This window comes from Felis catus, chromosome D3, assembly GCF_018350175.1.
Source record: "Felis catus isolate Fca126 chromosome D3, F.catus_Fca126_mat1.0, whole genome shotgun sequence".
NCBI classification, from domain to species: Eukaryota; Metazoa; Chordata; class Mammalia; order Carnivora; family Felidae; genus Felis; species Felis catus.
In genome coordinates, this window is record NC_058379.1 from 92,103,460 (window position 1) to 92,115,261 (window position 11,802).

The 11,802-nt window shown below is 49.0% G+C and overlaps 1 long non-coding RNA gene across 1 annotated transcript; it reads left to right on the forward strand.

Moving 5' to 3' along the window:
- The first annotated feature begins 1,324 nt into the window (after positions 1–1,324).
- Positions 1,325–10,859, forward strand: LOC123381135. Its single transcript, XR_006587765.1, has 3 exons — positions 1,325–2,013; positions 6,302–6,389; positions 10,473–10,859. It is a non-coding gene; the product is annotated as an uncharacterized LOC123381135 (long non-coding RNA).
- Positions 10,860–11,802: the final 943 nt, after the last annotated feature.

Sequence of the window (11,802 nt, forward strand, 5' to 3'; positions counted from 1 at the left end):
CGGCTGGGGTGCAGCCCAGGGGCCTGACCGCGGGGAGTTTTACGAGCCGCTTCGCTCCATGGGTTGCCGGGATAGCGACTTGTCACTTGCGATGTCCCCACACAATTGCTGGTGCAGAGCCACAGGGGGGTGGGGATCAGACGGCCCCACCCTCGGCTGCTATGACCACCGCAGTGACCTCCTGGACGGTGGGGGCGGCTGACCTTCCTGGCTGCCCAGGAGGGCATGGGCAGGGGAGACCCGAAGCCGGGCGTGTCCAGCTGAGAGTAGAGACCATGAGGAAGCCTGGCCGGGGACTCTGAGGCAGCCCCCCCCACACCCACTCCCCATCCTGCGGTTGCAGACCGAGAGCTGAGGGTGAGCCCAGGCCCGGCTTGTAAACTGGGTTGTAATCTCTGCACAAATGCCCTACCTACAAATGCTCGTTTCTTGTGCTCAGGTAAGAACCGGAGTGGGGGGGGGGGTTGCTGAGTCAGGAGGTGGAGACAAGGAGGCAGCCGGTGACCCCGAGCTCTTGGAACCTCCCACTGCCCCCGGCCTCCTCCCGCGTTGGGAGGCAGCACCCCTCCCACCTGAAGTGGCCACCTGCCGAGCTTTCCAATGTCTGTCCCTGGGGTGGGCTCCCTGCCTGATCCTGATCCCCAGGACCCACCTCTCTGGTCCTTATTTCCTCTGGACGCACAAACACAAAGGCGATAGATAAGACTTGGCAAAGCGATGCCCCCGCCCCAGGGGACAGCGACTTTCCTGCCCGAGCGGGGCCTCGTCCGTCTTTGTCAACAGGAACCCGGGGCTGCAGAGAAGTGGCTTCCAGGGGGATCGGCCCCAAATGATAGAACGGGCTGAGCTCAGGCCTGATCGCTGACCCGGGCCGTTCGTGGGCTTGGGGTTTACTTTGTTGGCTGGAGAGCTGGGCACGTGTGAACGGCTGGCTTGGCTAGTGACCCCGCTGAGGCTCAGCGGGCCGGCCGGCCAGCACGGAAGTCCGGAGCTCCCGGGATGCTGCCCGTCGTCGGCGGTTCCCTAGAATCACCTGAAGGCGCCTGAAACCGCGTATTTCCCCAGGGATTCCGACCTGTTAGTGAGGCGCGCGGCCTGAGAACCTGCATCTCTAACCAGTTCTGGGCGGGGCTGAGGCTGCAGGCCCGGGGGAACCACACTTTGAGAACCGCCCCTCAGAAGGCAGTGCGGGGGATCGGGGTGTGGGGGTGCCGCCTTGCGTCTCTCAGGTGCGGTCGGCTCCCCACCTCCTAACCCCACTCCCGACGCGTGAGCAAGCGAACGGGCCCGGGCGGCCTCCTGGAAGGGCCCTGCGTCTGCTGTCGTCGGCAGCCCACGGAAGACGCCGCCTGGGGTGCCCAGGCACGGGTGGGAGACATGGCATCTCAGGTGACAGACGCCGCAGCGTCCCCCACACCCAACGGTGGCATCCAGAGTGTTGCGACGTTCGAGCCTCAGGTGGTAAAGGCCAGTGATCACTGGACTCTCAGAAGACGAATGCACCGGAAGCTTATCACGATGTCACCTGCCACGCACAGGTGACAACCTCCAAGGTCTCTGGGCCGAAAGGTGACTCCCGTCAACACAGCAGGACACTTCCGAGACCAAGCAAGCGTGAGGACGTCAGGCCACGGAGAGGCCGACTGGGAAGGACCACTTCCGGGACAGCGTGGCATCCGTTTTAGCAGCGAGCGCACAGCTTCCGGTCTCTCCGGCGGCCGCGCGAAGGGCTTCGATGAGTTGACGGTATTTAACATGTAACACGTCAGTCGAAGGATCAGTTACCGCTCAGTCTATATTTATTCCTTATTTTCCATCTTTCTTCAGTTTCCTAGTCCTTTTCTTCAGTGCCCACGCGTAAAAAAAGGGGGTTTTTTACAAGTTAAAAACCAAGGCTGACCCAGAAGAGACAGCAAAACCACTTTCGGGCGGTCACTCTGAGCGTTTTTCTCACGCGTGCGGTCGGAGGCACCGAAACGTCCCCGCGGTCAGGGGGACATAGTGGAACAGGAGGTCAGTAGGTGGCCCGTCCCTCGTGGTTTCATGTCTACCGCTGGCAGGTCAGTCAAAGAAGCCCAATTTCTCCCACAAAACAAACTCCTCACCTCGGTAGCCTTACTACGATTTGAACAACCTTTCCTGATTATTTACGTAAATACTTTTGACAGATCAAGTTCTTTCTGTTCTGGGCAGTGCTGTTAACTTTTTCGGAGCGCCCTCGCCACCGGGGAGCCAGGGGTTTGCGTCTCCAGAGACTTCTTCGGAAAGAACTCAAGGGGGCGTTCGAGAACCACGCTCTGCAGCCAGCGGCCGGTCCTGTGGGCGTGTTTGCGTGTGCAACACAGGCCTCGGGGAAGATCCGTGTCCCCTCTGCTGGCTTTCCCGCAGCCGCTGCTGATGCAGGTTACCTGCGAGGTTTCAGACTGGTTTGTCAGACGAGACAAAAGTTCCCAAGTCCCAAACGCTCCGGTAAAGAGCAAGGGTTTCTATTTGCGTCTAAAAACATTTTTTAAAATCCCTGAATAATTGCAAATTCCTTTTTTATCACTGACAAAACCTCCAACGCAGCCACTGACGAATCAAACAACGCCAAACGCATTGAGCACAAAGCGGAAGATGTCTCTGACCTTCTGTTTTTTTAATTAAAAAAATTTTTTTTAATGTTTATTCATTTTTGAAAGACAAGAGAGAGACAGAGCACAAGCAGGGGTGGGGCAGAGAGAGAGAGGGAGACACAGAATCCAAAGCAGGCTCCAGGCTCTGAACTGTCAACACAGAGCCCGACGCGGGGCTCGAACTCACGAACCGCGAGATCGTGACCTGAGCCGAAGTCGGCGCTCAACCGACCGAGCCCCCCAGGCGCCCCTGCCTCTGACCTTTTGATCCCTCCGGGGTCTGGTGGATTCTCCCGCATTTTGCTATTGACACACAAACAGAACTATGCACATACAGAAACCTTTTATGTTTTCAAAAAGTGCGATCAGGCTGTGCAGATCGTCTCGAAGCTTTTTTCACCACTAAGTGTCTCGTGTTGTTCTTCCCTGTTAGCACAGACTTGGTATTTCTCGAGATGCCCCGCAGACAGTACGTATTTCAGTGGTGCATGGAAGGCCCTAGAAACAGATGTATCAGACTGCATTTCTCCAGCACAACGTACATAGGCAGTGAGGTCATCTCCAGCTTTCTTACTATTACCAAACACAGCAGGGTGCACCTTTCATGTGAGTCGCTGCCGGTGTTGATTTCTGTGGGAATGATTCCTGAAAGCGAGCAACCCACTTTCGATCTTTGCTGTCTCCAGGAGGACTCGTTTATTTCAGACGACGTTCTGGCCTTTTTACACTTTCCTCTTCCAGGTGAAGCTTAGAACCATTTTGTGAAGTTCTCCGTCACCCTCCTTCACCTGCAATGGAATTGTGATGGAAGGTGCATTGAGTTATGGGTTGATTCGAGGGGCATCACTGCAGAGTGTTGAATTGTTTTTGATATGGAATTTATTGTCAAACTGGTTTCCATACAACACCCAGTGCTCATCCCAACAGGTGTATTTAAAATCCCGGTTCTTCCTTGCTGTCTCTGGTCCGTTTGCACAGTGCGTCTGTACGATTTGCATATACAAAGCAATCTATCATATGCCTGGATTAATGCATAGGAAAATTACTGCTTTTCTATGTTAATCTTATATTGACCTGCTTGATGGAACTCTGGGTTTAATAAACTGCTGTTTCCTCTAGATGTTTAGACAATCATCCCAGATGCAAAAAAAAAAAAAAAAAAAAAAAAAAAAAGTAACGGTTCTGTTGTCCTTTCCAGTATTTTTTAGCTGTTTATTTATTTTCTTGCCATGTTTCATTAATGGCATGCCCCAGCAAGAGTATAAGGTTGTTTTAATTCCTTTTTTTTGTTCAGTACAAATATTTCCGAGAGTTTTGTTTTTTCCTTTATTCTGGAACAGTTCAGACAAAAGGGGAGTTCCTTGGCATTTGACAGACCCCATTTATGCCTTAGTGGCATACAGACTTAGATTGTTGCGTTTTCTCCCCAGTATTATGGGTCTGTGCCCATTTATCCAATCTATTAAATTAACATAGAATGGCATATGAAATTCTACTCAATCAAAGTCGGTCAAATAGTGCAGTGCAGAACTGGGGTTTGGGTCTAAATGGCTGGATTCCAGATTCCACTTTTTTAGCTTCCGGGGTCTCGCGGTCAGCTGTGTGGTGCGGAGATGATGTGCAGGCTAAGGTTAGGGTAGCTGTGTTATTAAAAAAGACAATGTTGGGGTGTGAACATCACATGGATTCTTTCCAAGAACTTTTTTTCTTGGGGCGCCTGGGTGGTTCAGTTGGTTAAGCCTCCCACTTTAGCACGGCTCATGATCTCGCGGTTCGTGAGTTCGAGCCCCATGTCGGGCTCTGTGCTGACAGCTCAGAGCCTGGATCCTGCTTCGGATTCTGTGCCTCCCTCTCTCTCTGCCCCTCCCCTGCTCGTGCTCGGTTTCTCTCTGTCTCTCAAAAATCAATAAATGTTTAAAAAAGTTAAAAAAAAAAAGGAAATGAAACGTTTCCATTATAAAAGAATTTTTATAAAAGAATTGTTTGAAATTATGCCAGCGTAGAATTTTAATTTTCTCCGGTGAAGTGGTGATTGCCTTTTTTCTTTCGCACTGACCAGAGAGACCTGTGCATCTAATGTCTATCCCTCGTATATCCTCAAATGCTTCCAGGATCTTATAGACACTGTGTGTTGCACTGTGTCTTTTATTTCTGAACAGCATCCTGTTAGAATATCTTCAAATCGTTTTATAAAAAAGTCAAGTTTCTGGATTATTCCATATTCGCAAGTGCCTGTATCTTAGCCTCGCCTGCCGTTGCGAATTCTGCCGGGTGTGGGGCGTTCGAACCAAATCACGCAAACAGCGCCAGCTGCGGCCTTGTTCCTGCTCCTGGGCGGCCGATTTCTCTGCTCATCCCGAAATTCTCTGGGATGTCTCTGAAGACGAGTCTTTAAAAATCCATTTTATTGCCTCCGAGGGGACCCTGTCGACCTGAACAAGTGACGTCTTCTCCAGAGCCGCCGGACGAACCACTGCCACGATTTCTCAGCAGTCTCTTCACCTCTGTCGTTTCTTTTTGGGTCCGCGTTGCTCAGACACTGGGTGACAGATTCCGTCTTCGCTCACTACTTTCCTTCTTAGTTTCCGTTCTTTGTTTCATTCTGGAATACCTCTCTATCCCGCTCTACTTTTAAAAAGTTATACCCTCTTGCGCTGTTGGTGGGAATGCAAACTGGTGCAGCCGCTCTGGAAAACAGTGCAGACGTTCCTCAAAAAATTAAAAAATAGACCTACCCTATGACCCAGCAACAGCACTGCCAGGAATCGACCCAACGGATACAGGAGTGCTGATGCATAGGGGCACTTGTACCCCAATGTTTATAGCAGCACTCTCAACAATAGCCAAATTATGGAAGGAGCCTAAATGTCCATCAAGTGATGAACGAATCAAGAAATTGTGGTTTATATACACAATGGAGTACTACGTGGCAATGAGAAAGAATGAAATATGGCCTTTTGTAGCAACGTGGGTGGAACTGGAGAGTGTTATGCTAAGGGAAATAAGCCATACAGAGAGGGACAGACACCGTATGTTTTCACTCTTATGTGGATCCTGAGAAACTTGGTGGAAATCCATGGGGGAAGGGAAGAAAAAAAAAAAGAGGTTAGGGTGGGAGAGAGCCAAAGCATAAAAGACTCTTAAAAACTGAGAACAAACTGAGGGTTGATGGGGGGTGGGAGGAGGGGGCGGGTGGGTGATGGGCATCGAGGAGGGCACCTGTTGGGATGGGCACTGGGTGTTGTATGGAAACCAATTTGACAATAATTTCATATATTAAAAAAAAAGAAATCTTTCTTCTACCCAAAGTTAGTTAAAGGAAATGTATTATGTCTATAAAATTAAAAAAAGATGCTTCAATAATAATAAAAAAAGTTATAAAGCATAGCTTGATGTTGGAAAGCCTTTTTGTTCTCTGTTCCAGCTAACAGTGTACCCATTCATTTGTGAATCTCTCAGAATATGAATTAAAGTTCATTTTTTTCTACTTCTCGAGCTATCTCGTAGTTTCCCGACATCAGTGGTTATGAATCTTTCTCTTCCAAGATACATATCTCTTTTCTCCTGTGTCTGATGGTCTTTGAGGGCTGCTTGAACTGGAGTGATTCTTCCAGATTGTTTCACTCTGACATTGTCGAGGAGTGCCGATATCTTGGTCACGTTATACGTGTTTTCTTTTTATTCAGACTCCAGCAAGTCGAGGCGTGCTCGGCCCGCGGATGTGAACGTGTTGGGCTCCTGTTCCCCGTTGCCGTGTGTGAGAACATATCTTGGGTATGTCCCCCATAGCTGCCAGTCTGGTTCTGAACTTATCTGTGTTTTCTCCTCCGTGATTTATTGAGATACACCATTCTCAAACCCTAATTTCTGTGTCTCTCATACTCTGAGTACGTGAAGACTGAGATAATGACAAAGCCCAGGCTGCTGGTCTACGAGCTCTTCAGAGCCTGCTACCCACCTGCTACCCTCCCTCTGAGGGCTCCCGCTGTCTCCTGGTCCAAAGTCTGGGATCGTCTGTATCTGAAAATACAAAAAATGGAGTTTGATGGGTGGAGGCGATGGCCAGCGAGGGTCCTTGCGGTAAAAGATTGCGCCACACGTAAGGAGCCGGGAGAACCTGTCGGAATTTCTAGACCGTGCGGCCCCCGCTTCTTTCTGTCAGGACTAGCGGGCTGGGATTCATAAAGCCTGCCCATGCCACTTAATCTTTCAGGGAGTTAAACATTTCTGAGGGCATTTCATGGAATATTTAGGTTTACCTTTGTTTATTTTCATTTCTCTCAAGATTTTCATATTAATTTGATGGCCGGTCTTCATTTTTGGTGTGGTTCAAAGTTCTACATTGTGTAACAATTTGTGAGAGACTTAATGAGAGCCTGAAAATGAGCCTTGTGTTCCTTAATGCTTTAGAAAATATTAGCTCTGTGCTAAAAGCACAGAATCGTGAACGTCAAGATTCATCCTGTGATTTATCCATCTGAGTTGCAACACTGGAGCTTGTTCTGGAACAGGGAGGCCTCTGTGGCTGCCATCAACCACTCCCTGTCAAAGTTCACGAAGGAGAAACGAAGGAGGAGGATTTAGGGGCAGATACGGGCACATTGAAGGGCGAGAAATTGAGACCACATGGAGTCATCATCTTCAGGACTCAAAATCCCTTGTAATTCCCGGGATTTGACTCTGATGGCAGAGTTTAATTTCTGATTTCTTAATAAGCCACTTCTATTTAACTTGAGAGGGTTATCTCAAATCTCAATATAGCAGTCTCCACGTAGGAAAGATGACAGCAACCTTTGATTTAAAAATGTTTTATTTATTATTGGGAGACAGAGAGGCACAGAGCGTGAGCAGGGGAAGGGTAGAGAGATGGGGAGACACGGAATCCGAAGCAGGCTCCAGGCTCCGAGCTGTCAGCACAGAGCCCGACGCGGGGCTCGAACTCACCAACCGTGAGATCATGACCCCGGCCGAAGTTGGACACTTAACCGACTGAGCCACCCAGGTGCCCCGACAGTAAACTTTTTAACAGTGATGGATTCTAGGTGCAATTTATGTATTAAAATCTACTGAAAATTTGTCTTTTTTCTAGTGATGTATACTCACAGGAGTACACACCCATCATGGGATGCAGTAACAAGACACTGAATAATCTGAACACCGTTGTAACACCTTCTCAATGAAGTATCTGGAAACTTAAGGTTCATTATAGGTGTGGCCAGTGAAGGTCACCGGAATGTATTGCCTTTGAAGAATATCGTACCTCTTTTCCTTCGTGCTATTTCTTGATCTGGCTCTAAGTATTTGGGGGGCAATTGATTACTTCCTGTGACTTGACCACTTTATGAAGAGCACCCATATTTTAATTGGTCAAATTCAATGCTGGATTCATGTTAGATTAGTCACTATTATGTTGTAGTCATTTAAAAAATTGCTTTGCTTGATGTAGCTTATAAAAATATTAAGGTGGGGCGCCTGGGTGGCTCAGTCCGTTGAGTGTCCAACTTTGGCTCAGGTCACGATCTCGAGGTTCGTGAGTTCAAGCCTCACGTCGGGCTCTGTGCTGACAGCTCAGAGCGTGGAGTCTGCTTCGGATTCTGTGTCTCCCTCTCTCTCTGCCCCTCCCCCTCTTGTGCTCTTTCTCTCTCTCTCTCTCTCTCTCTCAAAAATAAACATGAAAAAAATTAAAAAAAAAATTAAGGCAACTCAATGAAACTCCAGGCCATGTGTTCAGACTATGGGTAGACTTAAATTTATGTATGGTGAAACGACCTCTACTTATTAGAAAATCTTAGAAGCATATCGTTCCTGACATCAAGCAGCAGCCTGACGGTCAGAACCATCGCACCTGCACCCTCGTGGACGTAAACAGCTCAGAGCGTGCGGGTCCCAGGCAGAGTCCCTGGTCTGTGGCTCCAGCCTGCCCTTCCCCTGGGCTTGTCCGTTTCAGCAAATGGCACCTCGTACTGCCTGTGTCTCCCACGCTCCACGTCCACCCCACGTCTCCTGACTCATCAGGAGGTCCCGTGGCGCTGACCGTGAAACCCCCAGACAGCGTCCCGGCACCAGCGTGAGAACCAGGGTCCTCCAGCCGGCCCTTCTGTTCCGAGCCCAGTGCCACTGATTTCTCCACCTCGCTCTGCACTGGTAATGACTCTCCTCCAGCCTGGACCTCCTGGGCCTTTTCCTGCTCCTCTTCCTCCGCATCTTCTAACCATCAACCCTGCTGCGCACGTACTTGGAGTGACGTCCTACGAGGTGCTCGTCTGTTACCTTCTGGATCGTTAGCACTTGCGATGCGCCCGCAGCGACATGAGCGCTGGAGGCACGCTCCAGGGATGTGCGGTCAGGAAACGCTCCATCTGGGGCTGCTTCCGTCTTGTGAATAAGGCTCCTAATCCCCTCTTGCGTCTGTGCTTGCTGAGGTCTCGCCGTGTCTCAGACCCTAAACCCACTGGGCACCTGCCGGTGAACAAGGTCCAGCAGAGAGATCCAGGGCAAGGGGGGGGTGGGGCAGGGACCAAAGGCCGAGTGGTTGGCAGGGCTGGGCTTGTGGCTGGGGCCTGAGGACTGTGCAGGGAGGCATGGCCCTGTTCCCGGTGTGCCGGGAGCCCAGGGCAGCCTCTGGTTTATATCTGATAGTGGGCACTCTGGCTGCTAGAAGGCGAACGGCCTCCAGGAAAAAGCCTGGAGCAGGGAGGCCAGACTAGGGGCTGTCGGAGGGTCCGGGTGAGAGAGGACAGTGTCTTAGCTGGCGGGGCTGGGAACGAGGGCGGTCTGAGGCTTGGCATGTGTATGCAGGCGGCGTGTGGGCACGGCTACAAATAATTACGAGTGCTGACCTAGTTCACACTGCAGACATTGCTGTGTAGGATGCTCCCTTGTGGGTTTTTTCCCCCCTACGTTATTGGCTGCAAATTAGAAATAGTGAGTCCTGTAATGTGGCCATTATTCCAGTTAAGTTTCTTTTCTGGTTTCCTGGGCGGAGCTGGGATCCAAGCCCAGTCCCTCTATGGCACCCCAGATCCACACCGTATCCACCAAATAGCGTCTCTCATCCATACGACAACTGAAGTACGTCACCCACTTTTTGGAGCCTAACCGTTTATAAAATCATCGGCTCCGTGGCTTCACGACAATGGCAGGCATACTTATTCTGATCCTATAGGGTTCCTAAAAGTCCCAAACTTTGGTACCTCAAATTCAACGTCAAAACTTACCAAACGGTCGTCGTTGAAAATATGTGCAATCTTATGTCGGCCAGGCCTTAGCAAATCTGTTGAAATGTTTTGAGACCTAAACATTTCTGATACTTCATTCTTATTGAAACAAAATCTAGTTGAAAATCGCAAGGCTCTCGACACAGAAAGTCGGAGGGGTTTTAGAGGTGAGGACGTTTGGGAATTTGAACGGCTCGCCTAAGACCTGAGAACGCGCGGCATTCAGGGGCAGGATGGCAGGCCGGGCACCCCCCCCCCCCCCCCCCCCCAGCCACCTGCCTGCACCTGCCGCCTGCTCCGCTCTGTGAACTGAAACCTGGGCGCGCGGGGCAACAGAATCGTGCCGGCTTTGAGACTGGCCTTCGACCCACCTTGCAAATGCCTACCAGCGCCACATTCCCGCGGTGCCTTCAACGTGGCACTTGTCCGTCGACACGAAATCCTGGGAAGGAGACCAGGATGCCACTGCCTGTGTCCCTTCCTTAGGAAATGCGATCGTGGCAGAACTGGACAACAGCAGTGTTTTCTTACATGAAACACGTTAAAATATTCAAGAAGGTTTTTGATAGCGATGTATTCGCAACATGGTAATTGAAGTAAACTTACTTCTCATACACGTAAAAGCTGTTCTTTTTTTCAGATGCTGGAAATTTGGGGTATCATTTGGGAAAAGTGTTATTATTCTTGATCATTGTGCCAGACTGACAGCTCGTCTCTCTGAATGCCTGCGGCTGAATTTCAGGGGCCATTGGAGTAAATACTGGAAGTTTTTGCTGTTAAAGCCACATATAGAGAATGGATTGAGTGTCGGAGGTCTTGATTATGAGGTTTTCATTCCTGTAGCACGTTTATACTTTCCACTATGGAATTAAAGATACTAACCGTAATGTTATATTAGTTACTTTTAAAGATATCAATATGAAAGATATTAAAGAAAGAAACCGTGTTTTCAAAATTCTAAACGATTTTTAAGTGATGCATTGTGAAACTTTAATAAAATCTATCCAGAAGATTTTTTCAAGTTTTTCTTATTTAGACTCTAAGGCAATATTTAAAGTTAAGAGCGTGCATTCATTAATAAAATTAACAAGATTAAAAACGCAGAGAATTGCATTTTTGAATGGTTCGAAGAAGAGGTTAGAATTGAGTCAGTTTCTGTCTTGATTCAGTCCTGATTATTTTTACTCTTTTGCTCATGTATTACAGAGACAAGTCTGGGCACATCACTTCACTGAGATGATTGTACGTGACCAAATCAAAGTGAGAGGCACACAATGAAAACATTCCAGTTAAAATAGGTTACAAGAGAATACCATCTATCCCATTAAAAGCAAAGGTTTCTATATCCTTCATATATATTTATACTTCGTTCGTGGTTCTCTAGACACCTGATTGAAAATCTCCTTCCTTTTCATATGCACAAGAACCTACTAAGTTCTTCACATTTTTATTAAGCATTTTGGGTATTTGAGCAATACTAAAAAGTTTTCCTTAAGTTATTAAAAAAATGGGCAGGTGCACCAACTCGTTTTGACGTCTAACTTACTGAATATTTTCTAAGACACGAGGCAAATTTGGGTTTGGGTGTCTTTTTTTAAAAAAAATTTTTAACATTTTATTTCTTGTTGAGAGTGTGTGAGCAGGGGCAAAGAGAGAGAGGGAGGGAGAATCTGAAACAGGCTCCAGGCTCTGAGCTGTCAGCACAGAGCCCGACGCAGGGCTCGAACCCACGAACTGTGAGATCGTGACCTGAGCCAAAGTCTCGGACGCTTAACAGAGTGAGCCACCCAGGTGCCGCTGTCAGGCTGTGTTCTCAATGCTTTTGTGTTTTGTTAGCTCACTCATTAGACGGGGCTGGTCTGACGTGAGCAGGAGAGACGGCCGTCATCATGGGAGCACAGAATAGAGTCGCAAGGCCCCTACCGAAGCAGAGCGGTGGCGGCCCCCCTGCCTGAACCACCTTCTTCCCT